The sequence below is a fragment of the Meriones unguiculatus genome, chromosome 1, assembly GCF_030254825.1.
Source record: "Meriones unguiculatus strain TT.TT164.6M chromosome 1, Bangor_MerUng_6.1, whole genome shotgun sequence".
Taxonomy (NCBI): Eukaryota; Metazoa; Chordata; class Mammalia; order Rodentia; family Muridae; genus Meriones; species Meriones unguiculatus.
Window position 1 is genome coordinate 84,049,062 of NC_083349.1, and position 16,709 is coordinate 84,065,770.

A 16,709-nucleotide genomic window follows, 5' to 3' on the forward strand; every position below is an offset into this window, starting at 1 on the left:
CTCTGGAATCCTTTATTTCTTTTACTCTCCATATACCAACCTGTCAGTGAGATACCAAGGCTCTGCCACAAAATGACCACTCGCTATTGTGCATTGCTCCACACTAATGTCCTTGTCTAACTATTTTAAGGTTTTGCCTGGGTTATCACAACAACTTCTTAAGTATTTGTTCTGTTTTCTGTTCCCCTTGCTTGAACTTCTGCTATCCATAGGTTGTGTTATACCAGTAGCCTGGGATCTTACTGAACTACAAGTCAGATCATGGGACTTCTCTGTTTAAATTCCATTTTTTTAAAGCTAAAATGCAAGGATGAATCAGAGCCTCCATGGCCTTCCAAGAAAATCTGGCCACGTCAAATTCTCTGCCACTTCTCTCTCTTCCTTCTGCCAACTCTGTTTCAATAATGTGGCTTTCTTTCACTGCCTAGAGCAAATCAAATGGTTCTCTCCAGTCACACCAGATTTTTTTTTTTTTTTTTTTGCTGGAGAGGTTGCTGCCTCAGGTCTCTGAGTGGACAGTTTCTTCCCATCACTCAACCCTTAGTCAGTGTGGGCTTCTAAATATAACTAGTATAACATCTCTTGTCTCCAAGCAACATGATACTCCATTTACTTGTTTACTTTTGTAGCATTTGTCACCCTTTTAGATTACTTTCCTTCCTCATTTGCTTATTTTTTTTTCTTCTGCTCCCATTCACATGTCAGACAAGGGAGGGATGAGTTCTGATTTATTATTCATAGTGCATTTTCAGTTTCTTTTGTAGAGTGGGCCTTCGATGAGTCTATGAATAAATAAATGAGAGCAGCTGATAGTACTTTTTCACATACTGATTAAGGAAGAAGCTGTGGTTTTAGAGTTGAGGTCTCAATGAAAGAAGAAAGTAAATATAAGCAAGAGTAAGTGAATGAATACAAAATTTCCATATTCTAGAACCTAATCAATCTATCTCTAAGAGCCACGAAGTCTCCTGTGGTCTGTGCCCTAGCCCCTTGAACCTACTACATGGCACCATTAATCTCCCATTCTCTGCTTTCTGGCAGTAGCCTATTATTCTGAGCTGAGGAGATACCTGTCTGTGAATAGGCAGGTACGACAGTGAAATTCATGTGGCAACTTGACTAGAACACAGCAAATCTAAATACTAGGATATAGTAGTTCTATTCTTTGAAAGTGCCTTTGGGTGGGACTAATATTTATATCAATGGACTAGACAGAGAACATTCCTATCATAGACAGACCTCATACCAATACCTGAAGACTTGAACAGAGAAGAAAAAGCTGGGCTTTCTTGCCAGGTAAGGAGGGATTCCTCCCATGTGACTACCTTCAAGAAAAGATGTTAGCTTTTCCCTGCCTTTACACCTGACCCAAAACATGCCTTCTTCTAGATTGCTGGATTGCTAGCCCTCAAGCTGTAGCATTCCCTCAGCTCCTTTGGCTCTTAGGACTTTGGACTCTAGCAAAGTTCAACTAGTGCATCTCTAGCTTGCTGACTTACACAGAAGGTCTTAGGACTTGTCAGTCTCTTAAAAGGAAGATACAATCCAACCTTCCAACTTTTGGTGTTGGTGGCCTTATATTATAGATGTCCTCCAGTGTAGGAGATGAAGATTTAGCTTTATGGCAACATTCTTTTCTCATTTCCCTGAATATCCCCCTCTCTTTCCATATATATATATATATATATATATATGAATAAAATATAAACATAGGAATATAATTCCTAAATTGCTAATTTGCTACAACTCTAGAAATATAAATATGTTCACATCAATTAACGAAAGTCCAGGAGCTTTTGATAAGAAGAGAAGTGCAGTGTAGCGCCTTGCCAGCAGGATATCCTTACAGCTGTAAGCAAGGTACACTAATCATTTCCTCTGAGTTCCATTTTAGGATGTCTTCAGTCTCTATAATGATGTAAAATTGCCATCATTAGTTTTGGCATTGGTATGGGATTCCTATCAGCAAGTACATGTATAAGATAATAGAAAGGTAAGTAATGAGATGTGGGCAGTCTACACTATTGGTACTTTATTTCTTTACTCACAGAAAGCCTTTTCTATGAAACTCTAAAAATATGTAAACACAGAGACAAAACACACAGGGTGAAAATTTTAAGCTTCTAATGTGAACTAAATACTGGCCTCATATCAAAACCTCTGATGCCCAGTATTATAAATGTCTCCTGTGTTTGTGTGCCTAAAGCATCATTTTGTGTTGCTCTTTCAGAAGGTCTGTAACAGCCCAGTGCAAGGCTGAAGACAAGAATTTCACTACAAATGCAAGCAAACAGTAAGTGTCACTTGAATTACCAGTGTTCAGAGAAGAAATTCCATCTGTGTCTGTAAAGGTTGATCTTTCTCAGGGTTGCTCTGTTCTCATGGTATTTTAAGAATATAATGATTCATAGATTACAGCCTGGCCTTGAATTTTAGAATGTTTTACCTAAACCAGAAAAAGCTTACCTTCCATTACATACCTTCCTATGGCAGTTATGGCAAATGAGAGCCAATAAATTTCTTCAGATTATTTAACAAATGGGAATATATGTTTAAAACCACTTTTGGGTATATCTTGACAAGAACTTCCAAGCCTTAACTGACATTGAGAACTGTCCAAATGTCCAAATTTGTAGCCTCAGTAACATACGTGTTTATTGAACAACTTGTGAGCCTCATACTCTCCCAATGGGTCTAGTAAACATCCACAATAATAACCCCAAGTAACAGTTTCAGTACTGTTGATTCTTTTGAGGAGCTGTAAATGTGTTTTATTTATTTATTTTTTTTCATGACAAGTTCTACAAACTACATTTGTACTTCTCATATGGTTCAACTATGGGCACATAGGAACAGAGGACAGAGAGGGGGCACCTGAAACATGAGATGGAAGTCTGAAAAGCATTTCTCTAGCCATGCCATCTGCTGTGTTCTAGCACTTGTCATCCAAATTGCTCTTCTATTGAACATATTTACTTTCCTCCAGACAATTCAGCTTAAATGAGCTCATACTGTCTATATGATGACTGTCCAAAGACAGTAAAATTTTTCTGTGCGCTCTGACTTGGAGGAGAGGAGGAAGCAGAGAGTGGTGACCAGAAGCAAAGAAGAAAAAAAGATGTAACATGCTCAGAGGATAAAGCTTTATCATAGAGGGTTGGTGTGCTTTTATAATCACCTATAAATCTAATGTCAAAAATAGAGAAGGAAATAAGTCTGGGATTTCTACATAGGCACACAGACCAAGTATATTTCTGTCCATTGCCTGTAGCATAGATAATGGGAGTGAGACTCTAGAACAGCTCAAACTAGAGCTTTTGTGTTTTCTTCTGTGAAACTTTTGCTCATCTGTGAATATGTGACTGGGTGTGACAGAAACTTTGTTGTTAGCATCTCATTCACTGGCCAGGTAAACTGAACCATCTGGAAAAATAAAAAAGTACTTCTTGATCAACTAGTAGAATAACATCCACAGGACAGGAATGAAGAGAGTTTGTCTTTAGTCCTCAACGACAAAGGGGGTGGGTCCCTGAAAAGGAATGAGAAGGGTTCAAAAGGTGGCTGGGGGTGGGGAGAAGACTGGAAGCAATGCCCATTTCTTCCTGAAGTTCCTACTGAAACAGCTTAGATCCTGAATGGAAAGGACTTTAGAGGTCAGGAAAGGTTAGGGGTTCCCACAGTGAGATCCTGGGGCCCCTTGATCTCAGGCATACAAAAGAAGGGCTTGGCTAGGCATATGCATTTGTTAGTGATAAACCCCAAGAGGCATAGTGAGAAGCAATGATCTAACAGGAAGCCTCAGAGTGAGGTTCTTCATTTCTAGACCCCCTACACTCCCCTTTCTCAAAGTCATCACCCAGTTATACCCTGGCAGCAGGTACTCAAGGACTCCTCATCAGTGTCTAGAAGCTTAGTATTGACAACCTTTGAGAAAATGGCAGGAAGTTGTAGATTTAGGGTCCCTTTGTGACACTCCGAACTTTGCTGTGGCTAATGATCATGGCACCTCTGTAATCTCATGCCACCTCCACTCCCTTCAGGAGCCCTCTGAGCCTTCAATGAGAAAAATGGGTCAAGAGTCACCTGGGAACTAGAATGTTAATTTTCTGAACAAGCCCTTACTTTTCCTGTGAAAATCACTTTATATAATCTGGTGTATGGGCATGTAAAGCACTATTGGAACATGGTGAAATCTAAAATAAATACACATACACACACTGAAAATAGAGAAGGAAGTACACCACTCCCTCATGTTTCCCTTTGTAAACATGACTTAGTTTACCAAATGTGAATGTGACACAAATACCATCACCTTCTCCTTGTGTATATTTTCATATGTGATTCTATTTAACATGTATGGTATTCAGTTTGTTTTCAGTTAAGAGGAGAGGAAATAGCAGTGGAGAAATCCAATCTACTTCTGACAGCATGACCAATGTGCCTTTTCCATTCCAGCTGGAATGAGATTCAGTAACAGGGCTGGTGGAGAAATGATTTCATTATCCAAGTCTGGATTCTAAGGTTATATACCTGAAGATCTCTGTTTTCTTCCCTGGGTCTTTGGGAAACTGCCAATATGGTCAAAAATCAGTGATGACATTAAGCTAAAGATGTGGTAGGGCAAATGTTTGGAGGGTAGAAATGCCAAAAAGAATTACCAAGAAGATATAGCCTGGGCTTCCAAATTTCAGATTGGAAAATAAGAGCAAATTTTGTTAACTGCTATTCACCACAGAAAAAGAACTGAATGAAGAAGAGAAGAGATAAAGAGAAGAGGAGGCAACAAAAGAACAACAGATAACTATAACCAAGGGTTATAGTTTAATGTCCACCTTCCAAAGAAAGAGGAGCTAAGGCAATAGATGCTTCTTCAGACTGGTCCAATATTATAAATGTACACTTACTGGACTTGTTGGAAGGTTTTATTTTTTTCTTCACTATGACTTGACCCTATTGACCAAAATGCAGGTATTGAGACTTAATGATCAATGTGATAAATTAAGATGTGACCAGGCCACAGTCAATGGAAATTGGAGACTTGTGAAAAAGATGCTTCAGGCACCATCCTGCTATCTGACCACTGATCCTCTATCAGGTGAAAATACAGAGTTTTTCCTCTCAGGTAGATCCGGCAACAATACTTCATCTCACCAGACATTAAACCTGCTGGCTTTTTGATCTTAAGCATCCAGAATTTCAGAACTTTAAGGAAAAAAAATCATTTTTATTATAAACTATTTATTCTATATTGTTCTAAGACAGCCACATAAATAGCCTAAGACATCCCAGCCTGGTCTTATCAATTGGAACACACTGTGACTGGTATTGTAGCTATTATTGAAATGATGGGACACAGAACCTTCTCTGTATAAGGTGTTTTGTTTTCTTTCTTTTTTCCCCCTTTTTTTGGATTTCCAATTTAGTTGTATTAAAAACTTCCTTAACTTAAAAAAATGGGTCATTAAAGAACTGTTATGATATAAATTACATGCTACACAACAGGTTGTGGTTACAAAGAGGTTTATTATGCGAAAGGCAAAAGTGAGACAGTGAGAGAGCTTAATAGAGGAAAATACAGAGTGTGGAGGAGAGAATCAGATGGACAGGCATAGAGAAGAAGAAGAAGAGAGATAGAGGAAGATGGCAGAGTGGCAAGTGTGTTATATACCAATCACCAGGCAGAGGTGATGGCATAAGTAAGATGCAGGTGGTGACATAAGACGTTGTCCTGACCTGATAGGCCCCTGACAGCGGGCCAGTTGAATTGCCTGCATAACAACATAACAATAATCTTATCTCCAAATGTCTCAGGACTTGATTTGATCAAGTGGAAGCAAAGCCCTCTGCTTCCAAAAGCCAATGTAAATGGTCAGTTGAGATGAAATTCACAAGGCACTCAACATTTAAAAGCTGGCATAAATGTTACTTCTTTTCTGCCCCCTTCTTTGAAGTTAAATATTTCTCAAATTTATAGCAGCAATATCCAGATCAGCACAGGATAATATTTAGGCATGCATCCACAAATCTGAATTTTCTACCAGGACTTACACTAAAAGATAAAAATCATGTAATGTTAGAGGTATTTACGAGCATCAGAATCCCTCTGGAAGAGTTTGCAGATGAGCAGGCTTTCCAGTGTGCCATGGTGTTATGGATACAGCTACTGCTAAGCAACTCGAGTGTAAACAATGAAAGCCTACCTCACAGCTTCTTTCCTTAAATGGAAAAAATGATATTTTGTCAGCTTTGTCTCCTGAGAGATTAAAACTCAAGTGCCAGGATGAGGCCACGAAGCTCTTTCCCTGCTGGGAAAAGGAAAACACAAAGTCCCTAGAATTCTTACCTTTGTATAAGTTGAGTTTCCGTTTCTTATGATAGTTCAAGCAACATCTCATTTTGCTAAACTCCCACTAAAATGACCCAAACACAACTGTTATAAAGCATTTTAGAAGCAAACTGGATATTCTAATAATTCTCTGTGGGGCAGCTATGGAGATTAAATCAATGCATAATGAAATAAAATAACATGAAGTCATGAGAGAATGAGTATATTTGACAGAGATTTGACCATGTGACCTGGTAGGAAAGAAAAATGTCATAAGGAACTAAAGCACATAGCCCTGGTCTGAACTTCACAAGCTCAACAACCTTTCAGTCCAAAGTTCTAGCTCTGTTAAATGAAGTATGGGACTGGTTGTTCTCTAAAGGGCTCAAGATGAGTACAAAATAGGAGAATGCTTCTTTTGAAATGCCAAACATTAAAGCCTTGAGATGGCCTGGAAATATGCCTTGAAATGACAATAGGAAAGATGAGGTTGAAGTGTTACCAGCTAACATCTGTGGTGCCACACTGGGACAGCAGCACCAGCTGATGATCTTTACAAGAATGAACTTTTAAAAACAATTCTGATATCCATTCTCTCATACTCCCAATAATATTATGCAGCAAAGAGTAGACCACAGTCATCGAGGGTTCAACTAAGAGAAAAAAAAAAAAGCTTATACAGTGTCCCAATATCTTATGTTTTACCCATGAGAACAGCATTCAAAATTTGAATGCAATCCCACATGAGCTCACCAGATAGAAGATATAGAGCTAAAATAAACTTTCTAAAAACTAAATGGCAGAAATGAAATTTTGATTAACATACTAAAAGACTGTATTTTTCACTTTCTTTTAAAAATACAGTACAAGTCCCTTGTCTTATGAAGAACAATGATTATGAAAACAACTGTATACTTTATTAAAAAATATTTCTCTAAATTTTCTAATTTTATATTATTGAGCACCCTTTAAAAGGTCTTTAAACATTCTTTCTTATTCAAAATAAGTGTTGATTTATAACCATAATTTTATTTAAAATGCAGCATTCTTCTTTTAAAGAGGCCCTCAAACTACATAAAAGCATCTGCCTTTATGAAACTTAGGTCTTCTCCTAGTCTGAGATATATAAGACACTTAACAAATGCTTACTGAATCAATGAATGTGTGACTGTTAGACTATATTAAAAATTAAATTCACCGTGATATCAAATATTTACTGAGCAGCATCCCATGTGGGCACAGACACATGGAGCTACTGATATGAGTTTTGAATTACTCTCCAATGCCAGCTCCCTCTTCACAGCCACTGATGACATGGGGAGTTAGGAGCAAAAGACAACTTACATTGCTCTGTACTATATCACAGACATGAACTCACCCAGAGATGCATCACTGGAGCCTCCAAAATCGCACTCTGAGACCTTTATTTCTCCTAGAAATAGAAAGCTCTTTAAAATCAATGAGCAGATAGGTCCAAAATGGTTGTGGCCATCGCATACTGTGTCTGATCAGCAGGACAGCAGTGACTACACAGTAACAAGCAGACCAAACTGTGGGCCACAAAACACCAGAGACTGTGTTTACCAGGTTCAAGGAAACCCCATGGTAAGTGAAACAATCAGGTCCAAACTCAGTTCACCCAGCTAATCCCTGGAGAAGTTTCCAAGTTCCTACCACCACTCAGTCTCCAGCACCTAGCTGGCCAGTGACCACCTTCAGGGTACCAGGGCATGCAACCCCAATCTCAGAACCCATGATGCTAGGGAACAGCCCCAGACACCACTCAAAAGCTCAAACCTTGCGCAAGGGAGACCAAGCAAAATTCTGGGGTTGCTGGTTCTCAAAGATGGCTGAACCCAGAAAACAGTGTCTGAGTACAGTGTCTGGCAACTCCATCTCATTAACCTCGAAGTAAGAATGCCAGTGGCAGGGCAACTGTCTCTGAGACTTCCCCTGGTGAGAGGCAAACCCCCAATATCCGAGGATCCAGTTAGTCAACAGGATCATTCACCTGAGGAGAGCCTCAGAAATTCCCTGAAAACTACCTGTCAATCCAAGATCATACCTACCAATTTGAGAAGGGCTCCCGTGGGCTTCCTGTCCAGTGTTCTTCTTGCACCCTAGCCCCTGAACTAAAGCAGGCACCAGAAACTACCAGCCAACACTAGAGACAACAAAATGGCTAAAGGCCAGTGTATAAATAAAATCAACAAAAGCAAAAGCAATATGGCATCTCCAGAACCGAGTTATCTGAAGAAAAGTAGCCTTGGTTAACATAACACAACTGAAACACAGAAAAAATACTACATTAAATTCATGCTTATGGGGATGATAATGGAGAAAACAAAGTCTGTAAAGAGATACAGGAAGATACAATCAAAAATACTGAGGCCCGTAGAGAAGAAATGAATAAATAACTCAAAGAAATACAGGAAAATGCAAACAATCAGGGGAAGAAAATCAATAAAATGGTTCAAGATCTGCAGATGGAAATGAAAACAATAAAGAAAGCACTAACTGAGGCAATCCTGGAAAGAGAGAACTTAGAGAAGAAAACAAGAACTACAGAGAAAAGCATCTCCAACAGAATACAAGAGATGGAGGAAAGAATCTCAAGTGTAGAAGATTCATTGGCAGAAATTGATGCATCCATCAAAGAAAATGTTAAATCTAAAAAAAAAAAAAAAAATCCTGACACAAAACATCCAAGACATCAAGGACACCATGAAAACAGAAAACCTAAGAATACCAGGAATAGAGGAAAAAGAAGATTACTGTCTCCAAGGCCCAAAAATTATTTTCAACAAAACCATTGAAGATTTCCTCACTTTAAAGAAAGAGATGCCTATAAGCATACAAGAGGCCTAAAGGACATCTAATAAATTAGACCAGAGAAGAAAATCCTCCTGACACATAATAATCAGAACACTAAATGTACAAAACAAAGAAAAATATTAAAAACTGCAAGGGAAAAAGGCCAAGTAACATATAATGACAAACCTATCAGAATCACACCTGACTTCTAAACAGAGACTATGAAAACCAGAAGGGGTTGGGCAGATGTCAGACCCTAAGAGACTACAGATGTCAGCCCAGACTACTATACCTAGCAAAACCCTCAATCATCATAGATGGAGAAAACAAGATATGACAAAATATGACAAAAATATATTTAAATAGTGCCTATCCACAAATGCAGGCCTTCAGAATATACTAGAAGGAAAAATACAACCCAAGAAGGCTAACTACACCCAAGAAAATACAGGAAATAAATAACCTCACTACAGAAAGACTAAAAGTAGACAAACACACAAACACACTATCACAATCAACATCAAAATCAAAGGAACTAATAATCACTGGTCATTAATCTCTCTCAAAATGAATGGATTCAACTCTCCAATAAAAATATACAGACTAACAGAATGGATGCGTAAACAGGACCCAATATTGTGCTGCATATAAGAAACACACCTCAGCCAGAAAGATAGATATTACCTGAGAGTAAAAGGTTAGAAGAAGGTTTTCCAAGCAAACACACCCAAGATGCAGGCTAAAGTAGCCATACTAATAACTAATAAAATAGACTTTCAACCAAAAATAATCAAAAGAGATGAGGAAGGACACATATGCATCAATGGAAAATTCTGCCAAAATGTCATCTCACTTTTGACCATCTATGCCGCAAATACAAGTTCACACACATTTGTAAAAGAAACATTAATAAAGCTTAACCATACACTGATTCCCAACATTAGTAGTGGGGGACTCTCATCAAAAGAAAGGTCAATGAAATAGAAGCCAAACCAAGAAATAATAACAATAACTGATGTCATGAATCAAATGGAACTAACAGATATCTCCAGAACTTTTCACCCAAACACAAAAGAATATACCTTTTACTGAGCACATGGCAGAAACTTCTCCAAAACTGACCATATAGTAAGTCACAAGGCAATTCTCAACAGAAGATTGAAATAATAACTTGCATCCTATCAGACCACAATGGAATAAAGATTGAAATAATAACTTGCATCCTATCAGACCACAATGGAATAAAGCTGGACCTCAACAAGAACAGAAATAACAAAAAATGTGCACACACATGGAAAAAGAACAATCCCCTACTCAATGACAACTGGGCAAGGGAAGAAATAAAGAAAGAAATTAAGGACTTACTAAAATTCAATGACAACGAAGGCAAAACATACCCAAACTTATGGGACACAATGAAAACAGTTCTAAGAGGAAAATTCACAGCACTAAGTGCCTTCATAAAGAAATTGGAGACATCTCATATAAGCAAATTAATGGCATGCCTGAAAGCTCTCGAAAAGAAGAAGGAGAAGGAGAAGACAAACTCAAGAGGAGTAGATGGCTCAAAATAATCAAACTCAGGGCTGAAATCAAGAAATTAGAAACAAAGAGAACAATTCAAATAATAAATGAAACCAAGAGCTGGTTCTTTAAAAGAATCAACAAGATAGACAAACCCTTAGCCAAATGAACTAAATGGTAGGTGGGCACTATCCAAATCAAAAAATTCAGAAATGAAAAGGGAGACATAACAGACACTGAGGAAATCCAACGAATAATTAGGTCTTACTTCAAAAGCCTACATTCCACAGAATTTGAAAATCTTTTTCTTGATAGATTCCACTTACCAAAGCTGAATCAAGATCAGGTTAAAAAAAAAAAACTAAAAACTAAATAATCCTACATCCTTTAAGAAAATAGAAGCAGTCATCAAAAGTCTCCCAACCAATAAAATAAAACTAAAAAATCCCCAGGGCCTGATGGGTTCAGCACAGAATTCTACCAGACATTCAAAGAAAAGCTAATACCAATACTCTTCATGTTATTACACAAAATAGAAATGGAAGGAACATTACCAAACTCATCCTATGAGACCACTGTCACCTAGCTACCTAAACAACATGAAGACCCAACAAAGAGAATTTTAGACCAATTTTTCTTTTGATCATTGACACAAAAATAGTCAATAAAAATGCTTACAAACCGAATCCAAGAGCACATCAAAGATATCATCCACCATCACCAAGTAGGCTTCATCCCAGACATGCAGGGGTGTAAATCCACCCATACAATCCACCTAATAAACGAACTGAAATAAAAAAACAAACAAACAAAAAACCCACATAATCATCTCCTTAGATGATGACAGAGCATTTCACAAAATGCAACACTAGTTCATGTTTAAAGTCTTGGAGAGCTCAGGGATACAAAATACATACCTAAACATAATAAGGCACTATAGAGCAAGCCTATTGTCAACATCAAACTAAACAGAGAAAAACTTAAAGCATTTCCACTGAAATCAAAGACAAGACAAGGCCACCAAACTCTCTCTGTATCTCTTCAAAATAGTACTAGAAGTCCTAGACACAGCAATAAGGCTACTAAATGAGATCAAAGGGATACAAATTGGGAAGGAAAAAGTTGAAGTATCACTATTTCTAGATGATATGACAGTATAAATGAGTGACCCTCAAAATTCTAATAGCAAACTCCTACAGCTGATAATCAGCTTCAGCAAAGTAGCTGAATACAAAATTATCTCAAAAAAAAACATAAAAAACCAAAAAAAAAAAAAAAAAACCAACAAAAAACAAAAAACAAAAACCCTCATGGGGGGATGCAGAATGAATAAAGTGTAATTGATGAAAAATTCAAAAAAAAAAGAAAAGATAATTTAAGAACCTTAAATGACTTTAAAAAGTGGAGGAAAGCATGGAGTTAGTCAATTTACATGGAGCACGTCTCGCCCCTGGGGGTAATGGTCTCCTGAACCTACTCAGACCTCGGACACCACCACTGCTAGTTCTAGAACTGATGCAGGATGTTCCAACGAGGGGGCTAAGGCTTCTCATAATATTTCCTATAAGTCCACACCTGTTTGTTTATAACCCCCATTTTTATTCATTGTTAGCCAGATAGAGCCAAGTAATTGTGGTAATGATACTTGCTTTTTTGCCCAATGCTGGAATGCTAGTGAATTTAGGTATGCCCTGGTTACTCGCATGCCTCGCTGGGTGCCTGTGCCCGTTGATGCCCCTCACGCTATGACTCTTTTCAGACAGAAAAGGGATCTTGGAATTACAGCCATTGTTACTGCCATCTCATTGGCGGCTGTTGGAGCTACCACCGCGGCATTAGCCATGAGTCATACTATGCAGACTGCTCAGACCCTAAATAATATTTTAGCCAATGTAGCTCATGCTTTAGATATACAAAAAGGAATTAATGCTCAACTAAAAGAAGACTTGATGGTGTTCAATCAGAGGATTGACCTCGTGCAGGACCAAATTGATACCCTATGGCAAATCGCTCAACTTGGCTGTCAATGGAAGTATGCTGGACTTTGTGTCACTAGCATACAATATGAGAATTTTTCCTGTGCTGCAAATCTGTCTAAACAATTGTCTAGCTATATTTTAGGTAATTGGACTGAAGAATTCGATACTATGACGGAGCAGCTGAGAGTGGCCACTGTTACGGCAAATTCTACCAGAGTAGACTCAGGACTAGCCACAGGATTATCATCATGGATTGCTACAGCCATGAATCATCTGAAGGAATTGGGCGGGCATGGGAGTGTTAGCAGGCCTTCTGGTGTTGCTCTCCTTGGTTTGCCTGTGGTACATATGCAAGATTAGAGTCTCACAACAGCGTAATGCAGCCATGATCATTCAGGCCTTTACAGCCATTGAAGCAGGACAGTCTTTCCAAGCATGGTTGGCTACCATAAAAAGCTAAAATGTTACCCTCAGGATGCGAGGCTAAGCACTGCACTCAGGGTCAGCCGCTTTGGACCCAGAGAAGAGCATGTCTGATTACATGCGGGTTGATGCCCCAGGTCCCGCCTCTGAGAAAAAGGTATCAGACGGGTCTGATGCTCTTTGGGTGGATGACACCTAAATGAACATTGGTACAAAGTCCCAATTTATTTCTAATATCAGAGATCAGACCTCTACTCTTGCCTGATGCGTCTAAAACCAAAAGGGGGAACTGTAGAGAGCTGCGGAATGCTATGCCTTAAAGATGGAACTGGTTTCCAACTTCCACCTTCCCGATGATGAGTGCTCTCTGTCACAAACAACTCCATATTTGGCTAAGGCTGAGGATCTGGCTTGCTTCGGAGTATGTGGACCTATCTGCATTGCCCATGAGGCACGCTAGGGTTGGCTACCCAGAGACTATTTTAAGCTGTAGGCTGGCTTTCCCCAGGGTCAGAAGATTGTTCAAGGTTCCTGAATAAACTGCATTGAGAAGAACAAAAAAAAAAAAAAAATGTTGAGAGACTTCAAGAATAATATATAATCTTTTCAGCATTAAAAAAAAAATCTTCAGTTCACATGTTTTGCATGTGAATAACATTATCTATAATAATAAAAAAACATATATGCATTAAAAAAAAACCTCAAGTCTCTGAAGAAAGACATTGAAGAAGATATCAGATTATCAGATGGTGGAAAGATCTCCTGTGCTCATGGTTCCATAGGATCAACATGTAAAAATGGCCATCCTGCCAAAAGCAATCTGCAGATTCAATGCAATTCCCATTAAAATAACAAACAATTCTTTACAAACCTTGAAAGAACAATTCTCAACTTCATATAGAAAAACAAAGCAAGTAGAAGAGAATCTTCAGGAGATATCCATGACTGATCTCAAGGTGTACACTAAGAGCAATGGTAATTAAAACTTCATGGTACTGGCATAGAAACAGAATGGTGGGTCAGTGGAATCTAAACAAAGACCCAGAAATAAACCCACTCACCTAAGGAGAGTTGATTTTTGACAAAGGAGCCAGAATCATACAATTAAAAAAGATAGCATCTTCCACAAATGGTGCTGGTCTAACTGGATGTCTACATGTAGAAAAATGCAAGTATATCCATATTTATCACCCTGCGCAAAACTAAAGACCAAGTGGATCAAAGGCCTCGATATAAAACCAGACATACTAACTCTACTAAAAGAACAATTAGGGAACAACCAGAAGACATCACAATCCTAAACATCTATGCCCCAAATACAAGGGCACCCACATTTGTGAAAGAAACATTGATAAAACTTAAACCACACATACATCCCCACACACTAATAGTGGGAGACTTCAACACCTCACTCTCAACAAAGGACAGGTCAACTAAACAGAAATTAAACAAAGAAACAATGTCTCTAACAGAGGTCATGAATCAAGTGGACCTCACAGACATTTACAGAACCTTACATCCAAACACAAAAGAATTTACTTTCTTCTCAGCACCTCATGGAACCTTCTGCAAAATAGACCATATAGTTGGTCACAAGCCTCAACAGAAAGAAGAAGATTGAAATAATCCCTTGTATCCTGTCTGATCACCATGGAATAAAGCTGGACCTCAACAACAACAGAAATAGCAAAAAGCCTACACGCACATGGAAACTGAACAACTTGCTACTAAATGACAGCTGGTTCGGGGAAGTAGTAAACAAAGAAATTAAAATCTTCCTAGAACTCAATGAAAATGAAGACAAAACATACCCAAACTTGTGGGACACAATGAAGGCAGTGCTAAGAGGAAAGTTCATAGCACTAAGTGCCTTCAAGAAGAAATTTGAGACAGCGCATTCAAGCAACTTAATGGCTCACTTAAAAACCCTAGAAAAAGAAGAAGCAGACACACCAAAAAGGAGTAGATGGCTGGAAATAATCAAACTCAGGGCTGAAATCAATCAATTAGAAACAAATAAAACAATTCAAAGAATCAATGAAACCAAGAGCTGGTTCTTTGAGAAAATCAACAAGATAGACAAACCCTTAGCCAAGCTATCTAAAGGCAGAGAGACACCATCCAAATAAACAAAATCAGAAATGAAAAGTGGGACATAACTACAGACACTGAGGAAATTCAAACAATAATTAGGACTTACTTCAAAAGTCTATACGCAACAGAATTTGAAAATTTAAATGAAATGGACAATTTTCTGGATCCATTTGACCTAATAAAGCTGAATCAGGACCAGGTAAATCAATTAAATAGTCCTATATCTTCCAAGGAAATAGAAGCAGTCATCGAAAGTCTCCCATCTAAAAAAAGCCCAGGACCTGATGGTTTCAGTGCAGAATTCTACCAGACCTTCAAAAAAGAGCTAACTCCAATTCTCTTCAAACTATACCATAAAATAGAAACAGAAGGAACATTACCAAACTCATTCTATGAAGCCACAGTCACCCTGATACCTAAACCACACAAAGACCCAACAAAAAAAGAGAACTTCAGGCCAATCTCCCTTATGAACATTGATGCAAAAATACTCAACAAAATACTCACAAACTGAATACAAGAACACATCAAAGATATCATCCACCATTACTAAGTAGGCATCATCCCAGGTATGCAGAGGTGGTTCAATATACGGAAGTCCATCAATGTGATCCACCATATTAACAAACTGAAAGAAAAAAACCATATGATAATCTCCCTAGATGCTGAAAAAGCATTTGACAAAATCCAACATCCATTCATATTTAAAGTATTGGAGAGATCAGGGATACAAGGCACATATCTAAACATAGTAAAGGCAATATACAGCAAGCCTATAGCCAACATCAAACTGAACAAAGAGAAACTTAAAGGAATCCCACTGAAATCAGGGACAAGACAAGGCTGCCCACTCTCTCCATATCTCTTCAACATAGTGCTGGAAGTCCTTGCTAGAGCAATAAGACAGTTGAAGGAGATCAAGGGGATACAGATTGGAAAGGAAGAAGTCAAATTATCACTATTTGCAGATGATATGATAGTATACATGAGTGACCCCAAAAACTCTACCAGGGAACTCCTACAGCTGATAAACACCTTCAGCAAAGTGGCCGGATACAAAATTAACTCAAAAAAATCAGTAGCCCTCCTGTATACAAAAGACAAAAAGGCTGAGAAAGAAATTAGGGAAACAACACAATAGCCACAAATGACATAAGGTATCTCGGAGTAACCCTAACCAAGGAAGTCAAAGATTATATGAAAAAAATTTCAAGTCTCTGAAGAAAGAATTAGAAGAAGATATCAGAAGATGGAAAGATCTCCCATGCTCATGGCTTGGCAAGATTAACATAGTAAAAATGGCCATTTTACCCCAAACAATCTACAGATTCAATGCAATTCCCATCAAATTACCAACACAATTCTTTACAGACCTGGAAAGAAAAATTCTCAACTTCATTTGGAATAACAAGAAATCCAGAATTGCTAAAACAATCCTCTACAATAAAAGATCTTCTGGAGGTATCTCCATCCCTGATCTTAAGTTTGTACTATAGAGCAACAGTTTTAAAAACTGCATGGTACTGGCACAGAAACAATGGTGGATCAAT

The 16,709-nt window shown here is 38.2% G+C and overlaps 1 protein-coding gene and 1 long non-coding RNA gene across 7 annotated transcripts in view; both read right to left on the reverse strand.

The window, feature by feature from the left end:
- The window catches only part of Cpq (carboxypeptidase Q), a 568,473-nt gene that overhangs the window by 370,813 nt on the left and 180,951 nt on the right, over window positions 1–16,709 (reverse strand). The window lies entirely within an intron of this gene.
- On the reverse strand, window positions 6,502–15,795 carry LOC132656976 (uncharacterized). Its single transcript, XR_009594817.1, has 3 exons — window positions 15,667–15,795; window positions 7,704–7,757; window positions 6,502–6,978 (listed from the first exon to the last, which is right to left on the reverse strand). It is a non-coding gene; the product is annotated as an uncharacterized LOC132656976 (long non-coding RNA).